Source organism: Salmo salar, chromosome 03, assembly GCF_965601325.2.
Source record: "Salmo salar chromosome 03, fSalSal1, whole genome shotgun sequence".
Taxonomy (NCBI): domain Eukaryota; kingdom Metazoa; phylum Chordata; class Actinopteri; order Salmoniformes; family Salmonidae; genus Salmo; species Salmo salar.
Window position 1 is genome coordinate 40,755,821 of NC_138293.1, and position 25,213 is coordinate 40,781,033.

The following is a 25,213-nucleotide window of genomic DNA, read 5'->3' on the forward strand; positions in this document are numbered from 1 at the left end:
ATGTAATGGCATCAAACACATGGAAACCATGTGTCTGATGTTGTTGATACCTTTCCCCTGATTCAGCTCCAGTCATTACCATGTGCCCGTCCTCCCCAATTAAGGTGCCACCAACCTCCTGTGGTCAGCACGTCCGTGTGTGTGTGTGCGCGTGTTTGTGTGTAACTTGCACTTTAGTATCATATATAGTCGCAGCGTATGTGACAAAGAAAAAGGACATTGTGACCGCTGTATGCCTCCGGTCCCTGAGGAGTATGATGTCTGTGTGTGTGTATTGTATATTCACATTGGTGAACTGTCTTCAGGCTTTCGCAGGTCCTGTTCGTGTTGCAGTGAGGCAGAACTAACTGCTGAAGCACTGCGCCCTCACAACATTGTGTGTGTGTGTGCGTGCACGCATATGGATGTGCATGTGTTTGCATATACAATGGAGACTATATCAGCTGCGGCGTCAAAGAATACTACGAAGCACTTACCGTAATTTCCGGACTATTAAGCGCACCTGAATATAAGCCACACCCACTGAATTAAAAAATATATATTATTTTGAACATAAATAAGCCGCACATGTCTATAAGCCGCAGGTGCCTATCGGTACATTGAAACAAATTAACTTTACACAGGCTTTAACGAAACACGGCTTGTAACAAAAATAAATAGGCTTTAACGAAACACGGCTTGTAACAAAAATAAATAGGCTTTAACGAAGCACGGCTTGTAACAAAAATAAATAGGCTTTAACGAAACACGGCTTGTAACAAAAAACAAAAAATTTGCAGTAAACTGTAGCCTACCAAGAAAGTCATTGGTCACTATCTTCCTCTCTCCTTCGGAGCTGAATAGCCTCAGAATTGCTTCATCCGATATTGGATCGTTTTCATTGTCGCTCTCGTCACTTTCATCCGGAGGCAAATCCCCCGCTGAGCCCTTTTCAACACGCAGCAGTCCAGCGTTTCGAAACCCGTTGATGATAGTGGATTTTTTGACAATGCTCCACGCTGTCAGGACCCACAAATTTGAAAGCGGGAAAAATCCATATATTAGCCGCGTTTGAGGCTACAGTTGAGGATAAGAACGCTTAGAACAAGTCCCACTACCTCCACAGGCCATCAAACATGTTGAAAGACAATACAGGAATAAGGTGGAATCCTACTACACCGGCTCCAACGCCCGACACATGTGACAAGAACTACAGTCTATTACGAATTACAAAAGAGGACCCAGACTTAAACTACCCAACGATGACTCCTTATCATAAGAATGTAATGCTTTTATACGACTCCTTATCAGACGAATGTAATGCTTTTATACAAACTTCAACAAAAACAACACAAAGCCTTGCAAGAGGGCCCCCGCTGTTCAAGAGGATTGGGTGATCTCGGTCTCCAAGACTGACGTTCGTAAGACTTTTAATCGGGTCAACAATCGTAAGGCCGCAGGGCCAGACGTTATTCAAGGTTGCGTCCTCAGGGCATGAGCAGACCAGTTGGCTGGCATCTTCACAGACATTTTCTACCTATACTTTATCTCGGTCTATAATCCCTACATGTGTCACGCCCTGACCTTAGAGAGACGTTTTATTTCCTCGGGTTTGGTTAGGTCAGGGTGTGATATGGGGTGGGCAATCTAGGTTGTGGTATTTCTATGTTCCATTCTATGTTTTCTATTTCTTTGTGTTGAGCCGAGTATCGTTCCTAATCAGAGGCAGCTGTCTATCGTTGTCTCTGATTAGGAATCATACTTAGGCAGCCCTTTTTCCCTCCTTCTGTGTGGGATCTTGTTTTTGTACAGCTCCGTAAGCCTGCAGAACGTGACGTTTGTTTTTCGTTGTTTATTATTTTGTTTTAGTGTTCTGAGTTAAAATAAAGAAATATGAGCACTTACCACGCTGCACTTTGGTCTACTCCTTTTGACGATCGTCACAACATGTTTCAAGCTGACTACCATCATTTCTGTTCCCAAAAACTCTAAGGCAATGTGCCACAATGACTACTGCTCTGTAGCAGTCATATCAGTAATAATGTCATCATGAAGTCCTTTGAAAGGCTGATTATGGCACACATCAACTCCATCATCGCAGACATCCTGGACCCACTCCAATTAGCATACCACCCCAACAGATCTGCAGATGACGCAATCTCAATTGCACTCCACACTGCTCCCACCTAGACGAGAGAATTCTGTTCATCGACTACAGCTCAGTGTTCAATACCATAGTGCCCTCCAAGCTCGTCAACAAGCTCGGCACCCTGGACCTGAACACCTCCCTTTGCAACTGGTGAGGGTAGGCAAAAAGCACCTCCACCACACTGACCCTCAACATGGGGGCCCCACAGGGGTGTGTGCTTAGTCCCCTCCTGTACTCCCTGTTTACCCACAACTGTATGGCCACGCATGACTCCAACTCCATTATCAAGTTTGCTGACGACATGATGGTGGTACGCCTGATCACTGACAATGATGACACGGGTGGAGGTCAGAGTCCTTTTAGTGTGGTGGGGCAGCAGTGGAGTAGGGGAGAAGGTCAAGAGCTTCATGTTCCTCTGTGTCCACATCACTGAGGACCTAACATGGTCGTCCCACACCAGCATAGTCGTGAAGATGGCACGACAATGCCTCTTCCCTCTCAGGAGGCTGAAGAGATTTAGTATGGGCCCTCAGGACCTTTTACAGGCGCACAATCAAAAGCATCCTCACTGGTTGTATCACTGCCCTCAAACGCAAAGCCCTACAGAGGGTGTTGCGGAGGGCCCAGCGCATCACTGGGTGCGAGCTCCCGGCCATCCAAGACATTTATGCCATCTGAGCCGTGGACTGTTTTCTCTGCTCCCGTCCAGTAGGCAGTACCGGAGTATTGGGTCTCGGACCAACAGGCTCAGAGACAGCTTCTTTCCCCAGGCAATAAGGCTGTTGAATAGCTAGCTACCCTTCTCCCACAGATTATCCACACTGACTACATGCACTGACTCTATGCTCATCCACAGGTCTCTACCATTCAGGCACACACTCCTACACTGACACTCTTCTCATTCACGCTTACACACATACCAACATACACACACTCTCATGCACCCATGCTCAAACACTCACTACTGAGGCCACACACATGCTGCCATAGTGATTATAGTGACTACTGTTACCATTCGCTGCTGCTACGTTGATTATTATGATTATTATTACCATTCGTATTTATCCTGCTACCAGCCACTTTCTACCCCTTTTCTATTATTGTGATTATCATTATCGTTGGTATTTATCCTGCTACTAGTTACTTTACCCTTGTTTACATACCTACATGTACATACTGTACCTACCTCAATTATCCCAGTGCCCCTGCACATTGGATTTATGGTACTGGCACCGACCTGTATATAACTGCATTATTGTGTTTCTCTTCTTTTTTCCCTCTTGTATTTTATATGTTTTTCTTCTTATCTATAGGGAAATTCCACGTTAAAGCAATTATGCTGAGAATGTTTTTCACTTTAAAATGTATGCCAAACATATAACCACCAACAAAAAATGGCCATTAATAATTCAAAGTTCCTGTTGCTGCAGGATTATTTTCCTGCTGTAGCAAACTGGCTCAAATTAAGATCCTACATCTGTACAACTCTATGCACAATGACTACTTTGAACAATTTACACAGTAAAAAAAAACTATTTGGGAGAAACTGTGCAGACGCAAACACTGTATCTGCACAGATCTTCCTGTAAATGTGAAATTGTTAAAAGATGTCCTTGTGCATAAAGTTCTATGGTTTATTAAATCAATGGGTTTAGTCTCAGCATATTTCCGTTACCATGGACCCATACTATTACCTTTTATTCTGCATTGTTGGGAAAGAGCTTGTAAGTTAAGCATTTCACTCTACTGTTTTACACCTGCGGTATCCTGTGCATGTGACAATAAAACTTTGAAACTTGAAACGTGTGCACAATACACACATTTTTCTCACAGCATGTTTCTAATTGTGAGGATGAAGGGTATCTGAACGAACCTCTGAAGTGTAATGGAAGAAACATGTCTATAGCAGTACTTTACAAACAACAGGACTGCACTTAATAAGCCAAAGGAGCACAGAGTATCAGAGCGGACAGGTCATAGAGATTGAACACTGATTAACACTCTCCTTTAAGCTCTGCTAGTCTTTCAAGAGCCATTCATCTACTGACAGAAAGGGGGATGGAGGGAGAGAGAGCGAGCGAGAGAGCGCGAGAGAGAGAGAGAGAGAGTGAGAGCGAGAGAGTGAGAGTGAGAGAGAGACTGAGAGAAAAAGAGCGAGAAAAAATAGAGAGAGAGGATAAGGTTGAACGTCAACAGCTAAATCACCAAGCAAACAGCGGATAGAGAAAACACAAAGACAGTGTGTAAACATCGATAACTCTGATGTGGATGTGTGAGAGAGTGGAACAGGGCGTGTGTGTGTGTGTGTGGAAATACAACTAGACACACATACACTAGAAAACCCTGGTATGAGAGGCCATCCCCTAGTATTATGTTGCATCTCACCCCCTGCCCTCCTCTCCCGACCAACAGATGGCATCGGATGGCACACCCACCCCCACCCCCACACACACACAGTGACATCGACAGAGTCTAAACTGTACGGCATAGCAACATACAAACACACACTGAGACACAGCCACAAAAGTTAGAACCTCACTGCATTGATAAATGGCAAAAAAATCCAGAAGATTGAATTAAATCCACTCCCCCTCTCCTCCTACAAAACCACAACAATCTCAACCACGTCAGCCGGCCAGGACACTTTAAACATGAATCCAAATGGCCAAAGGTTATGTTTTGATAAAACATTTCAATTTGCCACAGCTTACTGAAAGCCTAGCTGATCTGATCACTAACCCTGGGCTTTAACAAATGACAGACAGAGTTAAAGCAAACTTTCACACACCCCCACACACACCCACGCACACAGACACAGATAAGGACACACGGTAAAAGGACATTACACACACAGATACATATATGTTCAAGGTCGCAGACACTCAGGCGAAAGATAAAAGGAAGGAAGCAGAGAATGGTGAGAGGAAAGGACCAATCTAACAACAAACGTTCCCAAAAGTGTAGAGAACTTTCCCTTAAGAATCTCATTAGGTCAAGCGAGGTCCATACAGAAAGGGTTTGTTGAGATCGGTGTGGAAGAACTTGACTGGCCTGCACCGACTGCATTCCACCTAATTGCCCAACATCAGTGCCAGACCTCACTAATGATCTTGTAGCTGAATGGAAGCAATTCCCCTCAGCAAATGTCCAACATCTAGTGGAAAGCCTTCCCAGAAGAGTGGAGGCTGTTATAGCAGCAAAAGGGGGACCAACTCCATATTAATGCCCATGATTTTGGAATGAGATGTTCGACGAGCCATTTGGTGTATTTGTTTGTCCAACGGTTTGGTCTGGACAGTCAGTTTTGTGAAGACCTCTTCGAAATGTGGATATCCGTGACAGTTAGCTCAGACTACTGCTATAAAGCTTGTGGATGTCGAAGAGCCAAACAACCAACATTGTTGTTTGTAGAGTCTCTTTCAATATTGGTGACATATTAGTTTATAGCTCACACGGTTTGGGTTTTACCAACTATTTTGTGACTATGTTCTTGTCCGGATCCTCTCATGTGTAGAAAAAGCAGTTTTCACAAGCCCCATATTAGGGAATAGGCTCAAACCTTATATCGGCAGAAAGAGGGGATTGAGCTGCAGTCACTACATGAAACAGTAAGTCTCTAGAAAAAACACACAGGGAGCTATTTAATATTCAAAATGTCTTCACCGTGCGATTGACGCATGTATGTGTCAATCGGCTCTAGGGGGATTCTAACTCAAATAGAATGTGGTTAACATGTTCTCAGAACTTAAGATATTAATGTTCTGTACATGTTTCAAATCAAATCAAGTTATATTTGTCAGATGCTTTGTAAACAACAGGTATAGACTAACAGTGAAATGCTTACTTATGGGCCCTTCCTAACAATACAGAGACAAAAAAAGAGAAATAATAGAAATAAAGTGCCTTCGGAAAGTATTAAGACCCCATGACCTTTTCTACATTTTGTTACGTTACAGCCTTTAAATGTATTAAATACATGTTTTTCCTCAGCAATCTACACACAATACCCCATAATGCTAAAGCAAAAAAAGGTTTTTAGAATTTTGGGCAAATGTATTAAAATAAAAAACAGAAAGACCTTATTTACATAAGTATTCAGACCCTTTGCTATGAAGCTCGAAATTGAGCTCAGGTGCATCCTATTTCCATTGATCATCCTTGAGATGTTTCTACAACTTGATTGGAGTCCACCTGTGGTAATTGTTGTTGCAGAGATTGTTGTCCTCCTTGAAGGTTCTTACACCTCCACAGAGCAACTCTGGAGCACTTTCAGAGTGACCATCAGGTTCTTGGTCACCTCCCTGACCAATGCCCTTCTCCCCTGATTGCTTAGAGATTCCAAACGTCTTACATTTAAGAATGATAAAGGCCACTGTGTTATTGGGGACCTTCAATGCTGCGAAAATGTTTTGGTACCCTTCCCCATATCTGCACCTCGACAAAATCCTGTCTCAGAGCTCTATGGACAATTCCTTCGACCTCATGGGTTGGTTTTTGCTCTGACATGAACTGTCAATGGTGGGACCTTATAGAGACAGGTGTGTGCCTTTCTAAATCATGTCCAATCAAATTATAAAAACATCTCAAGGATGATCAACGGAAAAACCTGAACTCAATTTCGAATCTCATAGCAAAGGGTCTGAATACTTATGTAAATAATATACACTGCTCAAAAAAATAAAGGGAACACTTTAACAACACAATGTAACTCCAAGTCAATCACACTTCTGTGAAATCAAACTGTCCACTTAGGAAGAAACACTGATTGACAATAAATTTCACATGCTGTTGTGCAAATGGAATAGAAAACAGGTGGAAATTATAGGCAATTAGCAAGACACCCCCAATAAAGGAGTGGTTCTGCAGGTGGGGACCACAGACCACTTCTCAGTTCCTATGCTTCCTGGCTGATGTTTGGGTCACTTTTGAATGCTGGCGGTGCTTTCACTCTAGTGGTAGCATGAGACGGAGTCTACAACCCACACAAGTGGCTCAGGTAGTGCAGCTCATCCAGGATGGCACATCAATGCGAGCTGTGGCAAGAAGGTTTGCTGTGTCTGTCAGCGTAGTGTCCAGAGCATGGATGCGCTACCAGGAGACAGGCCAGTACATCAGGAGACGTGGAGGAGGCCGTAGGAGGGCAACAACCCAGCAGCAGGACCGCTACCTCCGCCTTTGTGCAAGGAGGAGCAGGAGAAGCACTGCCAGAGCCCTGCAAAATGACCCCCAGCAGGCCACAAATGTGCATGTGTCTGCTCAAACGGTCAGAAACAGACTCCATGAGGGTGGTATGAGGGCCCGACGTCCACAGGTGGGGGTTGTGCTTACAGCCCAACACCGTGCAGGACGTTTGGCATTTGCCAGAGAACACCAAGATTGGCAAATTCACCACTGGCGCCCTGTGCTCTTCACAGATGAAAGCAGGTTCACACTGAGCACGTGACAAACGTGACAGAGTCTGGAGACGCTGTGGAGAACATTCTGCTGCCTGCAACATCCTCCAGCATGACCGGTTTGGCGGTGGGTGGTGTGCGGTGGCATTTCTTTGGGGGGCCGCACAGCCCTCCATGTGCTCGCCAGAGGTAGCCTGACTGCAATTAGGTACCGAGATTAGATCCTCAGACTCCTTGTGACCATATGCTGGTGCGGTTGGCCCTGGGTTCCTCCTAATGCAAGACAATGCTAGACCTCATGTGGCTGGAGTGTGTCAGCAGTTCCTACAAGAGGAAGGCATTGATGCTATGGACTGGCCCGCCCGTTCCCCAGACCTGAATCCAATTGAGCACATCTGGGACATCATGTCTTGCTCCATGCACCACAGATTGTCCAGGAGTTGGCGGATGCTCTAGTCCAGGTCTGGGAGGAGATCCCTCAGGAGACCATCCTCCACCTCATCAGGAGCATGCCCAGGCATTGTAGGGAGGTCATACAGGCACGTGGAGGCCACACACACTACTGAGCCTCATTTTGACTTGTTTTAAGGACATTACATCAAAGTTGGATCAGCCTGTAGTGTGGTTTTCCACTTTAATTTTGAGTGTGACTCCAAATCCAGACCTCCATGGGTTAATAAATTGGATTTCCATTGATTATTTTTGTGTGATTTTGTTGTCAGCACATTCAACTATGTAAAGAAAAAAGTATTTAATAAGATTATTTCTTTCATTCAGATCTAGGATGTGTTGTTTAAGTGTTCCCTTTATTTTTTTGAGCAGTATATATATTTTTTATATATATACACATTTGCAAAAATTTCTAAAAACCTGTTTTCACTTTGTCATTATGGGGTATTGTGTGTAGATTTATGATGAACATTTAAAATGTAATCCATTTTAGAATAAGGACGTAACGTAACAAACTGTGGAAAAAGTCAAGGGGTCTGAATCCTTTCCAAATGCACTGTATGCTAATATGGCAAAAAGTTGCTAAACATGTCTAAAATTTGATAGCTAACCAACAACTTTAACGATGTATTTGAGAGACAACAAGTGCTCACTGTGCTAATTAATTTATATTTTCAATAAACATTGGAGACAAAAATATAGTTTCATGTTTCTAAGTCAACCCCGTCTGTTTTTGCCCCATAGTTGCACATGTATCGGTTTTGTTGCTAAACAACCAAATGTTATTACACCAGATAGTGTATATTAATGTCATTATTAATGTCACCTGAGTGTACAATACATTAGGAACACCTTCCTAATATTGAGCTGCGCCACCTTTTGCCCTCAGAACAGACTGAATTTGTAGGGGCATGCTCTACAAGGTGTCGAAAGCGTTCCACAGGGATGCTGGCCCATGTTGGCTCCAATGCTTCCCACAGTTGTGTCAAGTTGGCTGGATGTCCATTGGGTGGTGGACCATTGTTGATTCATTCGAGAAAACCCGGCAGCATTGCAGTTCTTGACACACTCAAACCGGTGTGCATGGCACCTACTGCTATACCCCGTTCAAAGACACTTAAATCTTTTGTCTTGCTCATTCACCCTCTGAGTGACACACACACAATCTATGTCTCAATTGTCTCAAGGCTTAAAAAAATCCTTCTTTAACCGGTCTCCTCCCCTTCATCTACACTAAGTGACATCAATAAAGGATCATAGCTTTCAAATGGATTCACCTGGTCAGTCTACGTCATGGAAAGAGGAGGTGTACCTAATGTTTTATGCACTCAGTGCTAAGAATGTGAGAGTAGGGTGACTCCCTAGACACTTATGTAGATGAAACAACTTGATAGGTAAGCAACAAGTTGAATGACCTTTAAAGTAAATCTCAGCTCTGTTAAAAGTACACTCAAGAAAAACTATTTAATTGATCATAGTGATTCAGGAGTATGATTAAAACAGGTTAACTTGCCACACCAACATTAGACAACTACACAAAAAGCCCTTACATTTCTGAAATTAACCAATTAAATCAATGATGAGAATAGTCCGATTAACCAATAGCTGACACGGGCATGGTGGCGTAGCGGGAAGATCGGAGTACCGTGAACCAAGAGGTTGTGAGTTGAAGTCCCAGGTGACAGCATGTTGAATAATAATGACTGTATAAATGAGCATGTGCAATGTAATCATCTACGGCAAAGTGTGTCAAATATGTACTGTGAGTTGACAACACTATGTTAAAAGCACTGTGTGAGCATCCCTAACCTTGCCAAGAGACAAAGAGCTATGAATGGATCAGTAGCTCACCAATCAGGGCCTTGATTGGCTCGGCAACAGTAACAAGGCGTGATGTGTAATGAAACGCAATTTTTTGGGGAGAACGTTTCTTTGGGACCATCAGGAGACGTCCTGACAACTGATACACAGAAATGTCCTGCAATGTTCCCATGAAATGTGTCTAGGAACATTAATATCTTATATTCTGAGAACATGGCAAGCATGTTCTGTGTATGTTTGGTGGAATGTTGATATTCTCCTAACCCACAGAAAATTGGACACATTAATGTTCTTGCAAAATTCCCATGAAGTATCTACAACATTCATGTTAAGTTCTGAGAACATGTTTACCACGTTCTGGGTAAGTTTTATTTTACATGAAGGGAATGGTCTCATGGAAACAGTCCTTGCACGTCACTGGAACACTCCTATGAAAACGTTAGGTAATGACCTAATATGACTCTTAAGGAAACGTTCTCTAAAGTTGTGGGAATGTTTGTTGTTAGCTGGGCACACACACACACGCATACACCCTAGTTAGACAGGTGAAACAGTTCGACCCACATTAATCATTCAATGAAGGACAAGGAACACAAGTCCTGACTTCCAGAGAACAGGTGGTGAGGAAAGGGGAAGGCAGCCAAACACCACCACGTGAAGAGACGTGAGCTGAGTCCTTCACTCTTTGTGAACAGGTGATGGGCCGTGAGATAACATTACTGGAGACTGAATATACACTCTCAGGAAAAAAGGTGCTATCTAGAACCTAAAAGGGTTCTTCCGCTGTCCCCATAGGACAGGGATTATCAACTAGATTTAGCTGCGGGCTGATTTTGTACATTGAAAATTGACAGCAAGAAGCACAAACAGATATAATATTGGAATAAAACATAATTTCAAACCTTGTTTGCATTTGTTTATGATCACGTGTCTCTCTATTATTCGTGGAAATACTTGGGAACAGATTTCCCAAATTAAAAACACTTGAAGCTGATTTCCTGGCATTTTTTACAGTTTCTTTTTCCAACAATGAAAATTTGAATTAAAAAAATATAGATAATTTTGCTCAGAAAACTTGGGGGGCCAAATAAAACCACATGCAGGCCAAATTCGGCTGGCGTGCCGCCAGTTGGGGAACCCTGCCATAGGAGAACCCTTTAAAGAACCTTGTTTGGTTCCAAGTAGAACTGTTTTTGGTTCCAAGTAGACCTTTTTCCACAGAGGGTTCTACATGGAACACAAAAGGGTTCTATCTGGAACCAAAACTAATTTTACCTGGAATCAAAAAGGGTTCTCCTATGGGTACAGCCAAAAAAACGTTTTTTCTAAGAGTGTAGGCTGATAGACAGAGAGTTTCAGGTCAGCCATCGAGCCATCAATTTATCCAGCCACCACCATAGACTGGAAAGATATAATGATCTTATGATGCCCAATGATTACAACAACCAGCCAAGAAAACCTCTGAATGAACAAGAGAAAGACAAAAAAGAAAGACAAATGGAGTGATCTGTGAGTCAGTGATCTGTGAGTAAATCTGGCCTGTGAGTCACATCTGAGAAAATGTAGCCAAGAAAGTAAATGAAAGTATATCGAATGGAATAAGAGGGAAATGAGAGAGAGTGTTTAGTCTGTTCTTCCATCTCTATTTTTATTGTGACCTAGTTATCCAACACAATAACAAAATAGCTAGAGGGCTAACTCCTGGTTACACATAGAGCAGGGATGGGCAACTTTGATAGGGTTGGGGGCCACAAAAAAATCTGAACTCCTCAAGAGAGGCCACAGTGGCTGCCGGGGCTGATAACCCACATATATACCCACACATGCAGTCAGAGTTGGCCCTAACCTTCTGAGGGCCAACACAAAAATGTGCATTTCCATACATTTTGCAATAGAGTGCAGATAAATGTTGCCTGCTTTTAAGCTAATTTCCTGCAATTCTACACGTTGCACAGACTTATGCCATGTTAATATGATATCTGAGTGAGAGTGACTAACAAAATCAATGGGCCCCCGGTCCGTAATTCTACCATGATTACTACAAGTTTAGATAGCTGGCTAGACTAACTTACCAATGTCATTTTTTTTTTGCTGAAATGTGCTAATTGAGACAGTGACTGATATAAGAAGAAAAAAACTGCACCCTGTCTATTCTACAACTCTAACTCTCAACAGCAAGTTGAGACCCCAACGGAGACCATAAAAAGTATTATTATCATAGGTGTGTGTGGGTGCTGTGTGGGTGCTGTGTGGGTGCTGTGTGTGCGTGTGTAATTGACCTTCCTGGGTCTGATAGCTTCTTCTCCCCTAGCACGTCAGACAGACTGTCAGTTCCCATCTTTGTGCCAACCAGGATAATTATATAATCCTCCACACCCTAAGAATGTGATTGTGTGTGTGTGTGTGTGTGTGTGTGTGTGTGTGTGTGTGTGTGTGTGTGTGTGTGTGTGTGTGTGTGTGTGTGTGTGTGTGTGTGTGTGTGGTGTGTGTGTGTGTGTGTGTGTGTTGAAGTCACCTTCTGTGGGCTAATTGTAAAATCCTGAACACAGAGGACGACCTCAGCATGCTCACTATGGTTACCAATATTTTTCAAGGTCAAAAGCATAAACGGGCTCGCACGCCCCCACAACACACACACACACACACACACACAGTCAACACCCCTTTCTTCCAAACCTTTCCTCTTTTAATCCCCCACCTCCCCTTCCTCCTTTCTCCTTTCTCCCTCTTACTTCACTCCCTCTATCCCTCCATTATCTAGGCAACCTTCAGATACACTCCTCCCTTCAAATTCCCAGCCCTTCATGGTTCTGACCGTTTTCCTCCATTGAGGTTTTTACAGCTTCCAGTGACAGAGGAGACCACCACAATGGACAAGAGGATTTCACTCTGCTAACACTCTCTTTCTTTTAATTTCTCTCTCTCTCTTCATCTCTTATCGCATCTCCTTCTCCATTTCTCATTCTCTCCTCTTCCAAAGCCTAACTCCCTGTGATGGTTTATGTGTGAGGTCCCTGCAGGTTGGCTAAAACCACTCTCTCTCTCCTCCCTCCCCTCTCTTTTTTTCCCCTCCCTCTCTCCCCATGGTTAGCAAAAACCATCACACCTTTCTCTCTACACTCCTCTCCCCTCTCTTTCACTATCCCTCCTCTCCCCAGGTTTGGGTAAATTGTCATCTCCCTGCTGTGCCCTGAAACCAGAGAGACATCATTATTCTCTGCCTGTCAATGAAGAGGCTAAGCATTTCACATCCTTTTGCGTTGTCCTGCCCCATTTCAATTCCTCATCCCACCTTCTACTCTGTTCATTTTCGATTTTCCTCTTCTCTTTTTAGTCTTTTCCTCATTCCTTTTATCTATTTATGTTATCACCTGTATACTGTGCATCCATTTTCCACCTAATTCTCACTACATCGTTATCTAATATCTCTCTTTCCACCTTTTCACTCCATCATTTTCTATCTTCCTCCCTCAGTCTCTGTCTCTCTGAACCATTCCTCTAGCAGTGGGAAGCTTAGCAACAGCAGCAGGCAGCCATCATGCTAACTCCACTAAAGGGATTATAGGGGTGTGTGTGTTTATGTGTGTATTTTGCACATGTATCTGAGAGAGAGAGAGAGAGAGAGAGAGAGAGAGAGAGAGAGAGAAGGAGAGGGGTAAATGCATTAGGCTTCAGAAAGGGGTTCTCACACCATGCCCAAAAGGACAGTCAAAAATAGGGAGAAACTGGCAGGACTCCACTGTGTAAGTGTGTGTGAGAGTGTGTGATGGTTCAGGGTGGCCATATGGAGGGCTGGATTTCAGAGGAGAGCAAAGTTGGCCTGGACTCCCTTCTAATGGATATCTCTATCTCAAAGGGAAATGTCTGGCAAAACAATGGCTTCATATGAGAACACAAAAACAGGTAGTAGAGTGTTGAGGAGGATCTGGGCATGCAAGGGCATTCATTAACGTGTTTGTCAGTCTATTAGGGGCATTACAATGCAGATTTACAATTCGATATAACTCACCTGTCTGATATGTGAATGTTACATTTCTCTAGCCAGACTACCCCACCCCCCGCGAGCCTTGGCATCACACAGGGAAAGACTCCGACACAACAGGAGATAGAGGGAGAAGATGATGACTGACCAGATAGAGTGAGGGAGAGGGAGAGAGAGTGTGTGTGTAAGTGAGTGAGAGTAAGTGAGTGAGTGAGGGGGTGAGTGTGTGAGAGAGTGAGTGAGTGAGTGAGTGAGTGAGTGAGTGAGTGAGTGAGTGAGTGAGTGAGTGAGTGAGTGAGTGAGTGAGTGAGTGTGAGTGAGTGAGTGAGTGAGTGAGTGAGTGAGTGAGTGAGTGAGTGAGTGAGTGAGTGAGTGAGTGAGAATGTAAGTGAGTGAGTGAGTGAGTGAGTGAGTGAGTGAGTGAGTGAGTGAGTGAGTGAGAATGTAAGTGAGTGAGTGAGAGAGAGAGAGAGAGAGAGAGGAAAGGAATAGAGATGGAGACGGAGAAAGCTGTAGAGTAAAAATGGTGTGTGATATACAGTGCATTCGGAAAGTATTCAGACCCCTTGACTTTTTCTACATTTTGTCACGTAACAAGCCTTATTCTAAAATGGATTAATTACAAAAAGATCCTCATCAATCGACACACAATACCCCATAATGAAAAATCCAAAACAGGTTTTTAGAAGAAAAGAAATGCAAATACTGAAATATAACATTTACATAAGTATACAGACCCTTTACTCAGTACTTTGTTGAAGCAGGTTTGGAAGCGATTACAGCCTCGAGTCTTCTTGGATATGACACTACACGTTTAGCGCACCTGTATTTGGGGAGTTTCTCCCATTCTTTTCTGCAGATCCGCTCAAGCTCTATCAGGTTCGATGGGGAGTGCCGCTTCACAGCTATTTTTAGGTCTCTCCAGAGATGTTCGATCGGGTTCAAGTCCTGGCTCTGGCTGGGCCACTCAAGGACATTCAGAGACTTGCCCCGAAGCCTCTCCAATGTTGTCTTGGCTGTGTGTTTAGGCTCATTGTTTTGTTGGAAAGGGAACCTTAACCACAGTCTGAGGTCCTGAGTGCTCTGGAGCAGGTTTTCATCAAGGATCTCTCTGTACTTTACTACATTCATCTTTGCCTTGATCCTGACTAGTCTCCCAGTCCCTGCCGCTAAAAAACAGCATAATGCTGCCATCACCATGGTTCACCGTAGGGATGGTGCCAGGTTTCCTCCAGACCTGACGCTTTGCATTCAGGACAAAGAGTTCAGTCTTGGTTTCATCAGACCAGAGAATGTTATTTCTCATGGTCTGAGAGTCCTTTAGGTGCCTTTTGGCAAACTCCAAGCGGGCTGTCATGTGCCTTTTGCTGAGGAGTGGCTTCCATCTGTCCTTCGACATCATGGCTTGGACTTTGCTCTGACATGCACTGTTAACTGTGGGATCTTATATAGACAGGTATGTGCCTTTCCAAATCATGTCCAATCATTAGAATTTACCACAGGTGGACTCCAATCAAGTTGTAGAAACATCTCAAGGATGATCAATGGAAACAAGAAGCACCTGGGCTCAGTTTCGAGTCTCAAATAAAATCAAATCAGATTTTATTGGTAACATACACATGGTTAGCAGATGTTAATGCAAGTGTAGCGAAATGCTTGTACTTCTAGTTCCAACAGTGCAGTAATATCTAACAAGTAATCTAACAATTCCACAACAACTATCTAATACACACAAATCTAAGTAAAGGGATGGAATAAGAATATGTACATATAAATATATGGATGAGCGATGAACGAGCGACATAGGCAAGATGCAATAGATGGTATAGAATACAGTATATACATATGAGATGAGTAATGCATGATTTGTAAACATTATTAAAGTGGCATTTTTAAAGCGACTTGTGGATTCCGATTGGTCAGACCAGTGTTGAAAAGTTCTAGTCACGGGAACATCCTGTTTGAGTTTTGCCTATAGGACGGTAGGAGCAAAATGGAGTCGTGGTCGGATTTGCCAAAGGAATGGCGGGGGAGGGCCTTGTATGCATTGTGGAAGTTAGAGTAGCAGAGTATGATTGTGTATGATTGTAGCATGAGTGCTACAATCAATATGCTGATAGAATTTAGGTAGCCTTCTTCTCAAATTTGCTTTGTTAAAATCCACAGCTACAATAAATGCAGCCTTAGGATATATGGTTTCCAGTTTGCATGGAGTCCAGTGAAGTTCCTTGAGGGCCGTCGTTGTATTGACTTGAGGAGGGATTTACACGGCTGTGTTAATAACTGATGAGAATTCTGGTCGGCATTTGATTGTAGGTCAGGTGAACAAAAGGACTTGAGTTCCTGTATGTTGTTACGATTACACCATGAGTCGTTAATCATTAAGCATATACCCCTGCCCTTCTTCTTCCCAGAGAGATGTTTATTTCTGTCGGTGCCACGCATAAAGAATCCCGGTAGCTGTACCGACTCCAACAACATATCCCAAGAGAGCCATGTTACCGTGAAACAGAGAATGTTATAATCCTGGAAGTCTCTCTGGAAAGCAAACCTTGCCCTAATTTAGTCTACCGTGTTATCTAGAGACTGGACATTGGCGAGTAATATACTCGGAAGTGGTGGGTGGTGTGCACACCTTCGAAGTCTGACCAGGAGGCCGCTCCATCTACCTCTTCTGCGGCGACGTTGTTTTGGGTCGGCCTCTGGAATCAGATCCAATGTCCTGGGTGGTGGTGCGAACAAAGGATCCGCTTCAGGAAAATCGTATTCCTGGTAATAATGTTGGTAAGATGACGTCGCTCTGATATCCAATAGTTCTTCCCGGCTGTATGTAATAACATTTAAGATTTTCAATCTAAGAAATAATACATAAAAACTAAATACTGCATAGTTTCTTGAGGATTAGAAGCGAGGCGACCATCTCCGTCAGCACCATCTTTAATAGAAAAGGGTATGAATACTTATGTAAATAAGGTATTTCTAAAACTTGTTTTCACTTTGTCATCATGAGATATTGTGTGTAGATTGATGAGGAAAAAATAATAATTTAATCAATTTCACAATAAGGCTGTAACGTAACAAAATGTGGAAAAAGTCAAGGGGTCTGAATACTTTCCGAATGCATTGTAACAGTGACTCATTTCAGGACACTAGCCATACTTCGCTTGTCACTCCTTCACAGGAGAGGCATTTGAAGAAGAACTGCAAAAGTGTTGCTAAGGCTCTCCACTTTCTTGAGGACCGAGTTTTGAAATCAGTGGAGTGCCCGGTGGAAGCAGAGTATGATAGCTAAGGAGCTGGAGAAAATTCAGGCGTGATTGCAAATGCGGAGGGAGTTGAAAGGAAAACACAGAAGGCTATTGTATAAAATGCCTGTCTCCAGTTTACATCTTCAAACTAAGGGCAACCATGACATCCGTGACAGAGAGGGAGAAACGTTCATCTATGTATACAGGTAATAGTCTAGCTAGCTACATTTTCAGATATTATAAGTTTCTAATTTGATCAGAAAGTCATTTTCATTGCAGGTTAAAGTGTACTGTTAGCTAGCTAACATTAGCTGGCTGGTTCGCTAGCTAACATTATGATCTGTGTAGAAATATTATTCGTATCTCAGAGCCATTTGCATTTCTAGTGAAAGCCTAATGTTAGCTAGCTAGCTAACATTGAACCTAGTTGGTTAGCTACCTGTAGATTCATGAAGGTTAGTAACATTATGATTTGGGATTATGGTTGATTTTTTAGCTAGCTAGCTAGCTAGCTACATGTCTAAACAAAAGACTCCACTATGCAAGTAACCATTTCACTGTACCGTTTACACCGTCTGTATCCTGTGCATGTGGCAAAGAATCTTTGATATAATGTGATATAGTGTGTGTTTACCAGAGACGGTAATGTGAAAAACAACATGACCTGCACCAAAGTCAAATTAGGATAGAACTTTAGTCCAAATTCTAAAATCCTCCGGTAGAATGCCCTGATTTTAGTTTTTCACACTCAAAACCGTAAGCTATTTTCTGTAATTAGCTCGCCATTAACTTGTAAATAATGATCTTGTTGTGAGTTTATTTTCCTGTAATAATGAAGACAAAATTATCTAAGGTTAAGACGTTGTCAGCTATATGATATGGTCATTATTTGAACTGGCTTAATGTGGCTTAACATTAGCTAGCTTGCTAACAAGCTAGAAACTAACCAAAACATTGTTTAGAAAGTTGCTTTTACTTGTCTGATTTGCCAGATTGACATATACTAAATGTATTGGTGTTAAAATACACCAGTTATACTTTTTGGGACCACCAGGCTGCTGATGTCATGCAGCCTGTTGTTTTTGTGTTTATACTTTTTCATTACAACAACGACAAGTTCATGATGTCACTGCGACAACTGTATAATAAGAATTTGTTTACAATGACGGCCTACCCTATACAGGTTAAATAAATACTAAATAAATAGCTACAGACATGTCGATAGACGTAGTATAAAACCGCCTTTAGTTTTTAAATATTTTCCTTGTTGTCACGTCCTGACCAGTAAAGGAGGTTGTTTGTTATTGTAGTTTGGTCAGGGCGTGACAGGGGGTGTTTGTTTAGAGTGTTTCAGGGTTTGTTGGGCTATGTTCTTGTTAGTCTATTTCTATGTTAGTTCTAGTATGTCTATTTCTATGTGGTGTTTATTGGGTTGACCTTCAATTGGAAGCAGCTGCTCCTCGTTGCTTCTAATTGAAGGTCCTATTTAAGAGGGGTGTTTTTTCTATGGGATTTGTGGGTAGTTGTTTCCTGTTTTGTGTTCGTGCACCTGACGGGACTGTTTAGTGTCGTTTGTTGTTTTTGTATACGTGTTTCTTTTGTTTTCCTTCTTTAATAAAATAAGAAGATGAGTTTACATGTTCCCGCTGCGTTTTGGTCCAATCCCTACGACACCCGTGACACTTGTACACTACCGTACTCACTGTTCAGCACATGGCCTCACGTGAATCCTTAAAGAGATGAGTGGGGCTAAGGCTTAAGCGGGTGTGAACGATACTGAATGGGTGTAGACAAAGAAGAGCTCTTCACAACGTGTGCCAAAACATTCAAGGGACATTTTCTCAAAAGTGGGGTTAAAAGTTTATCAACTTTCAAAGAGGAGTTACTTTCCCATTATCCCTCAACTACAGTGTGTGATATACCCTTTTATAGTTCTGAGTCTCTACTTTTATCCAACATAAAAAAAACACAATTTCAAATTTTGCTACATAAGGACGAATATCACCATCACTTATGCCAGGTTACGACAGCTGACTTAACACGGTCAGGATAAAGTTTGTTAGCAGCCACCAAGTCAGCCATAGTTAGTGTTGCTTCTGCCCCAAAACACAGTAAGCCGATAGTCGTTTTACCACTAAATACAAAAACACATGTAATCACCGTGGTGATTACTACATTATTATCATGTTATTACCAGGGCTGGACAGAATCTGCAGGAAAGGAATATCATTACAGGTGGCTTTGTAATTATATAAATACAAAAAGCTTGCAATTCAAGCCTCACTACTAATATTCATTATAATGTGCTGACCCAATGGAGCAAACAGCATTACAGCTTGACCACATTTCCATTACAGGGCTAATGCAGTGCAATAGACAGAGAATGCAAATACAGAGACAGAGACAATGGCAATGCTATAGCAACCCAAAGTTTACCCTACAAACACTATTTTATAGTGTACCCATGGGTATACTTCATTTTCAAAAAGTGCTACATGAAATTTATGTGTTTACATAATCAAGACAGCCTATGAAATCTGTTATGAAATGCTGCTGCCGGAATAACAGAATTTATGACGGAGGGTTGAGCTACAAACCCAACTATACCAATTCCACATACAGTAGGCTACCAATCACTTATCTGTCTGGATACAATACAGTAGCTGTATTGTTCAAGGTAAGCTCCAGGTAAACAGTTGCTCACATTCATCCACAGGTAAACAAGCACACTCCTTTCTCCCTCTCTGATCTGATCTCGCTCTCTTAACCCTGGAGATATGTGAGTGAGGAGACAGGGTCAGGGTTGGAAGAGGTCCTCATGACATACCGACAGGAATATATTCTCAGTGTGCGTATACATCTGTGTGCATGAGTGCGTATGTGCAAGTATGTGATTGCATCTGTGTGTGTGTGTGTGTGTCTTTGTGTATTATGAGTGTGTATGCGTCCATGTGTGTGTGTGTGTGTTTGGCTTAGTAGAAGTTAACTCACCCAGGACTGAAGCGTGGACTTTGTTCCCTCCTCATCATTGTGTGTGTGTGTGTCCGTGTGTGTGTGTTCCCCGGCACTGTGTCCCTATCTTCTCTCTGTCCATAAGTTTGATCAGCTCTTCATGTGCCAGTCTTTCTCTCCTCCGATCCTCAGGTCTTCAGATCCCTCTTTCTCTCTCTCTTCGTCAGCCTCCCTCTCTCCCTCAGCCCCTGGCATCAGCAGCTGTGCCAAACACGCCACTCATCCCTCTTTTCTTTGCTCTCTCCTTCTGTCTCTCTTCCCGGTTTGTGTATTTTACAAACAAACAGACAAACACCTTTTTCCCAGCTCCTTGTTATTCAAAAATAAGTCCCAGAGAACCTGGTGGAGTGGGGTCTGTGAGATCTCCTCCCCAGAGAAGGTGCTCCTCAGTGTGGGTGTGTGCTCACCGTCTCCCCTGGCATGGGTCTGGTTCTCTGTGTGTGTGTTTGTGTGTGTAGGAGAGAGGGAGCATGTTGGCTCTGTTGCTGTAGCTGTTGCTTCTGCCTCTTTCACAGTGTGTGTCTCTATCAGTGTGAGCGTCTCTCTCTCTTTCTCTCTCTCTCTCCTCTCTGTCTCTCTCTCTCTCTCCTCTCTGTCTCTCTCTCTCCCTCTCTGTCTGCTGCTCAGGCTGTTTGGATTCACAATTGGCTCTGCCACCAGGCTCAGGGCTTAGGGATCCTCTAGCAAGAGCTGGATGTGAACAAAACCGTAGAGGGAGAGAGGGAGAGAGAGAGAGAGAATAGAGGATTTCAACTGGTTTGTATTTGGCACATTGTAAAACACACATGTCATAAATGTCAACCAATCAAATGTTTGAGAGAGGGAGCGGGAGAGAGAGACAGAAAGACAGAGGATAAAAGAGAGAGAAGAGAGATAGAGAAAAAATGGAGCAGGAAACAGAAAGGCAAATTGGCAGACAGAAAGCGAGAGGGGAGGATTTATATCATTATATGTCGATTGGAAATTATGTTGGGAATACTGTGTAGCCAGGGACTGGGGATTATTGGGAATGATTGTGTCCAATAATGATGAGCAAACACACTGAACAGTGAAACAGATTTTTTGTTTGTTACTGTGAACATCTCCCCTCATTGTCAGTGGAGCGTGGACGGAGCTAGCACACACACTCACAATCATTTCATATCACTGTTCCACCCGTAGAGAGCCAGTGTACTTTCTATGAGATTCACACATGAAACATGGATGAGTATGTTTTTGTGGCAATTTGTTAAATCAGCTGGATTATGGCTCAGAGAGAGAAGAAGAGAGAGAGATAGAGGAAGGAAGAGATGGAGAGAGAAAATAGGCATTTTTATTGTTCTGTCCTTCTGCCCTGTCAGAGTGTATAAAATCATCAGCCAGCTGGGTTCAGGCAAAGACACACAGATACCCCCCCCCCCACACACACATATATGTCCCCCAAGACACACACATATCCCACAAGACACACACGCTCTTTGGCACATACCCACACTACCTGCATGCCCTTAAAGTCAGTTAAGAGCTCATCACAGGAAAGGAGAAGTGTGGCCCTTGATCTAGAGGCCAAGGGTCTGGCATCTCAATAACCTCACTGGAGTCCAAGGCCAAGTAACACCTGCTGCCCAGCTAATAAACACACACACAAACACACACATATGAACGTGCATGTACAGGCACACACTCACACACGCACAGACACACAAACAGATGCATGCTCACAAACACGTACTCACACACACACACACACACCCCTCTCACACACCCCTCTCATCACATGCACACTCACGCATATATAGTACCAGTAAAACGTTTGGACACACCTACTCATTCAAGGATTCTTCTTTAAAAAAATATAAATATACATTGTAGAACTATGAAACTATGAAATAACACATATGGAATCATGTAGTAACCTAACAAATGTTAATCAAATCAAAATATATTTTAGATTCTAGATTCTTCAAGGTAGCCACCCTTTGCCTTGATGACAGCTTTGCACACTCTTGGCATTCTCTCAACCAGCTTTACCTGGAATGCATTTCCAACAGTCTTGAAGGACTTCCCACATCTGCTGAGCACTTGTTGGGTGCTTTTCCTTCACTATGCGGACCAACTCATCCCAAACCATCTCAATTGGGTTGAGGTCGGGTGATTGTGGAGGCCAGGTCATCTGATGCAGCACACGATCACTCTCTTTCTTGGTCAAATAGCCCTTACATAGTCTGGAGGTGTGTTAGGTCATTGTCCTGTTGAAAAACAAATTATAGTCCCACTTAGCGCAAACCAGATGGGATGGCGTATCGCTGCAGAATGCTGTGGTAGACATGCTGGTTAAGTGTGCCTTGAAATCAAAATAAATCACAGACAGTGTCACCAGCAAAGCACCCCCACACCTCCTAATCCATGCTTCACACAGGGAACCACACATGCAGAGATCATCCGTTCACCTACTCTGGGTCTCACAAAGACATGGCGGTTGGAACCAAAAATCTCAAATTTGCACTCGTCAGACCAAAGGACAGATTTCCACGGTCTAATGTTCATTGCTCGTGTTTCTTGGTCCAAGCAAGTCTCTTCTTATTGGTGTCCTTTAGTAGTGGTTTCTTTGCAGCAAATTAACCATGAAGGCCTGATCCCTGCAGTCTCCTCTGAAAAGTTGATGTTGAGATGTGTCTGTTACTTGAACTCCGTGAAGCATTTATTTGGGCTGCAATTTATAAGGGCACAAGGCGAGACCCAAATGCAGACACAGGAGGCAGATGGTAGAGTGCTGATATTTATTATAACAAAGGGAGTTGGCAAAGGCAGGTCGGGGACAGGCGAGAGTTCATCAACCAGGTCAGAGTCCAAACAGTACCAGACAATAGGCAGTCTCGAGGTCAGGCCAGGCAGAGGTCAGAAACCAGATCCGAGTCCAAAACAGTACAAGGGGATAGGCATGCTGGTAGTCAGAACAGACAGAGTGGTCAGGCAGGCGGGTTCAGAGTCAGGACAGGCAAGGATCAAAACCAGGAGGACAAGAAACAAACAGAGACTGGTTGACAAACCACTGGTTGACTTGGCAAACAACACAAACTGGCACAAAGAGACAGGAAACACAGGGATATATTCCGGGGATAATAAGCGACACCTGGAGGGGGTGGAGACAATCACAAGGACAGGTGAACCAGATCAGGGTGTGACACAATTTCTGAGGCTGGCAACTCTAATGAATTGATCCTCTGAAGCAGAGGTAACTCTGGGTCTTCCTTTCCTGTGGCAGTCCTCTTGAGAGCCAGTTTCATTATAGCGCTTGCTTTTTTTGCGTCTGCACTTGAAGAAACCTTCAGTTCTTGAAATGTTCCAGACTGACTGACCTTCATGTCTTAAAGTAATGATGGGCTGTTGTTTCTCTTTGCTTATTTGAGCTGTTCTTGCGATAATATGGACTTGGTCTTTTACCAAATCTTCTGTATACCACCCCTACCTTGTCACAACACAACTGATTGGCTCAAACACATTAAGAAGGAAAGAAATCCCACAAATTAACTTTTAACAAGACACACCTGTTAATTGAAAAGCATTCCAGGTGACTACCTCATGAAGCTCATTGAGAGAATGCCAAGAGTGTGCAAAGCTGTCATCAAGGCAAGGTGGCTACTTGAAGAATCTCAAATATAAAATATAATTTGATTGAACATTGTTTTGGTTACTACATGATTCCATGTGTTATTTCATAGTTTTAATGTCTTCATTATTATTCTACATTGTAGAAAATAGTAAAAATAAAGAAAAACCCTGAAATGAGTAGGTGTGTCCGGACTTTTGACTGGAACTGCATGTACAGTTTACATACACCTTAACCAAGAATTGTTGTCCATTAGTTTACTCCAATTAGGGGAGGGGATTGGAAATGATGCAGACAATTACATGACAGAAGCAACAATCTATCTGCAATATTAAAGCTGATCTACCCCCTAAAAAAATATTTAACAATAATAATACTTATTTTTTTAAACACACACTAACATTTAACCCCCTTCCCACATTGCTTTCTAACACACTGCACTGTGTATCGCCGGTACTATCCATTAGTCATGTCATCTAAGAACGTCATGAATCATAAACAGTAAGCTGACTCAGACAATGGAGACAATGTCTATTTTGAGCTTTGATGGATTATTTAATTAGATTCTGGTGCCTGGAATAACAGAATTGAGTTGGATTCCGGTATGGGCAAAATATAGCCTACTACTGTATGAGTTGATTGTGTTAAGTCACTTTGGATAAAAGCATCTGGTCATTAAAATGCCATAATATACTATTATCTTATATCCTAGTACATTATATCGTGTCATATCATATCACAACCAATATTACCCCACCACCAAAACCATAATATTCATAAAATAAAGTAATACCCTCACTCTCCTTCTGAGGTTCACTTTCACTCTGGTTGACATTTGCAGCCGGACAGGGTGAGCTACAGGGTGACATTTGAGAGAGCTGAGGGGCTCCATAAATATCTGAGATTTATGACTATTACAGAATGATGTTACACCCTGTGATCGAGCTGGCTACCGTAAAGTCAAACACAACATACCAGAGCAAAGGCTTAAGTAGTATGGAAAGCAACAGAATTAATAAAGTAGTGGGAGTTGTCAACATGATCCATTTGTGATGTATTGTTAGTTGTTGTTTTGGCAACTTTTCTGCATATTTGTGCCTTGTCAGAATGAAACAGTGAGTCAGACAGTCAGGAGACAAGAGACATTAACCCATACGGTCATGCATACCACACACAATCACAAACACACACGCACTCGTACACATACTCACACACATCTCATATGTGGTCATCCCCCTCTCATCTCCCTCTTCAAAGGGGGAGACATTCTAGAACCAAACTGTTACAGACCTTTGTCTATCCTACCCTGCCTTTCTAAGGTCTTCAAAAGCCAAGTTAACAAACAGATCACCGACCATTTCGAATCCCACCGTACCTTCTCCGCTATGTAATCTGGTCTCCGAGCTGGTCATGTGTGCACCTCAGCCACACTCAAGGTCCTAAACGATATCATAACCGCCATCGATAAAAGACAATACTGTGCAGTAGTATTCATCAACCTGGCCAAGGCTTTCAACTCTGTCAATTATAGCATTCTTATCGGCAGACTCAACAGCCTTGGTTTCTCAAATGACTGCCTCGCCTGGTTCA

At 42.8% G+C, this 25,213-nt stretch overlaps 1 protein-coding gene across 1 annotated transcript in view; it reads right to left on the reverse strand.

The window, feature by feature from the left end:
- LOC106599990 (leucine-rich repeat and immunoglobulin-like domain-containing nogo receptor-interacting protein 3) overlaps positions 1 to 20,666 on the reverse strand; it is a 59,976-nt gene extending 39,310 nt beyond the window's left edge. Inside the window, exon 1 of the mRNA XM_014191322.3 lies at positions 20,014 to 20,666. The gene's annotated coding sequence lies outside the window, so the exon portion shown is untranslated. The remainder of the gene's footprint in view (positions 1 to 20,013) is intronic.
- Positions 20,667 to 25,213: the final 4,547 nt, after the last annotated feature.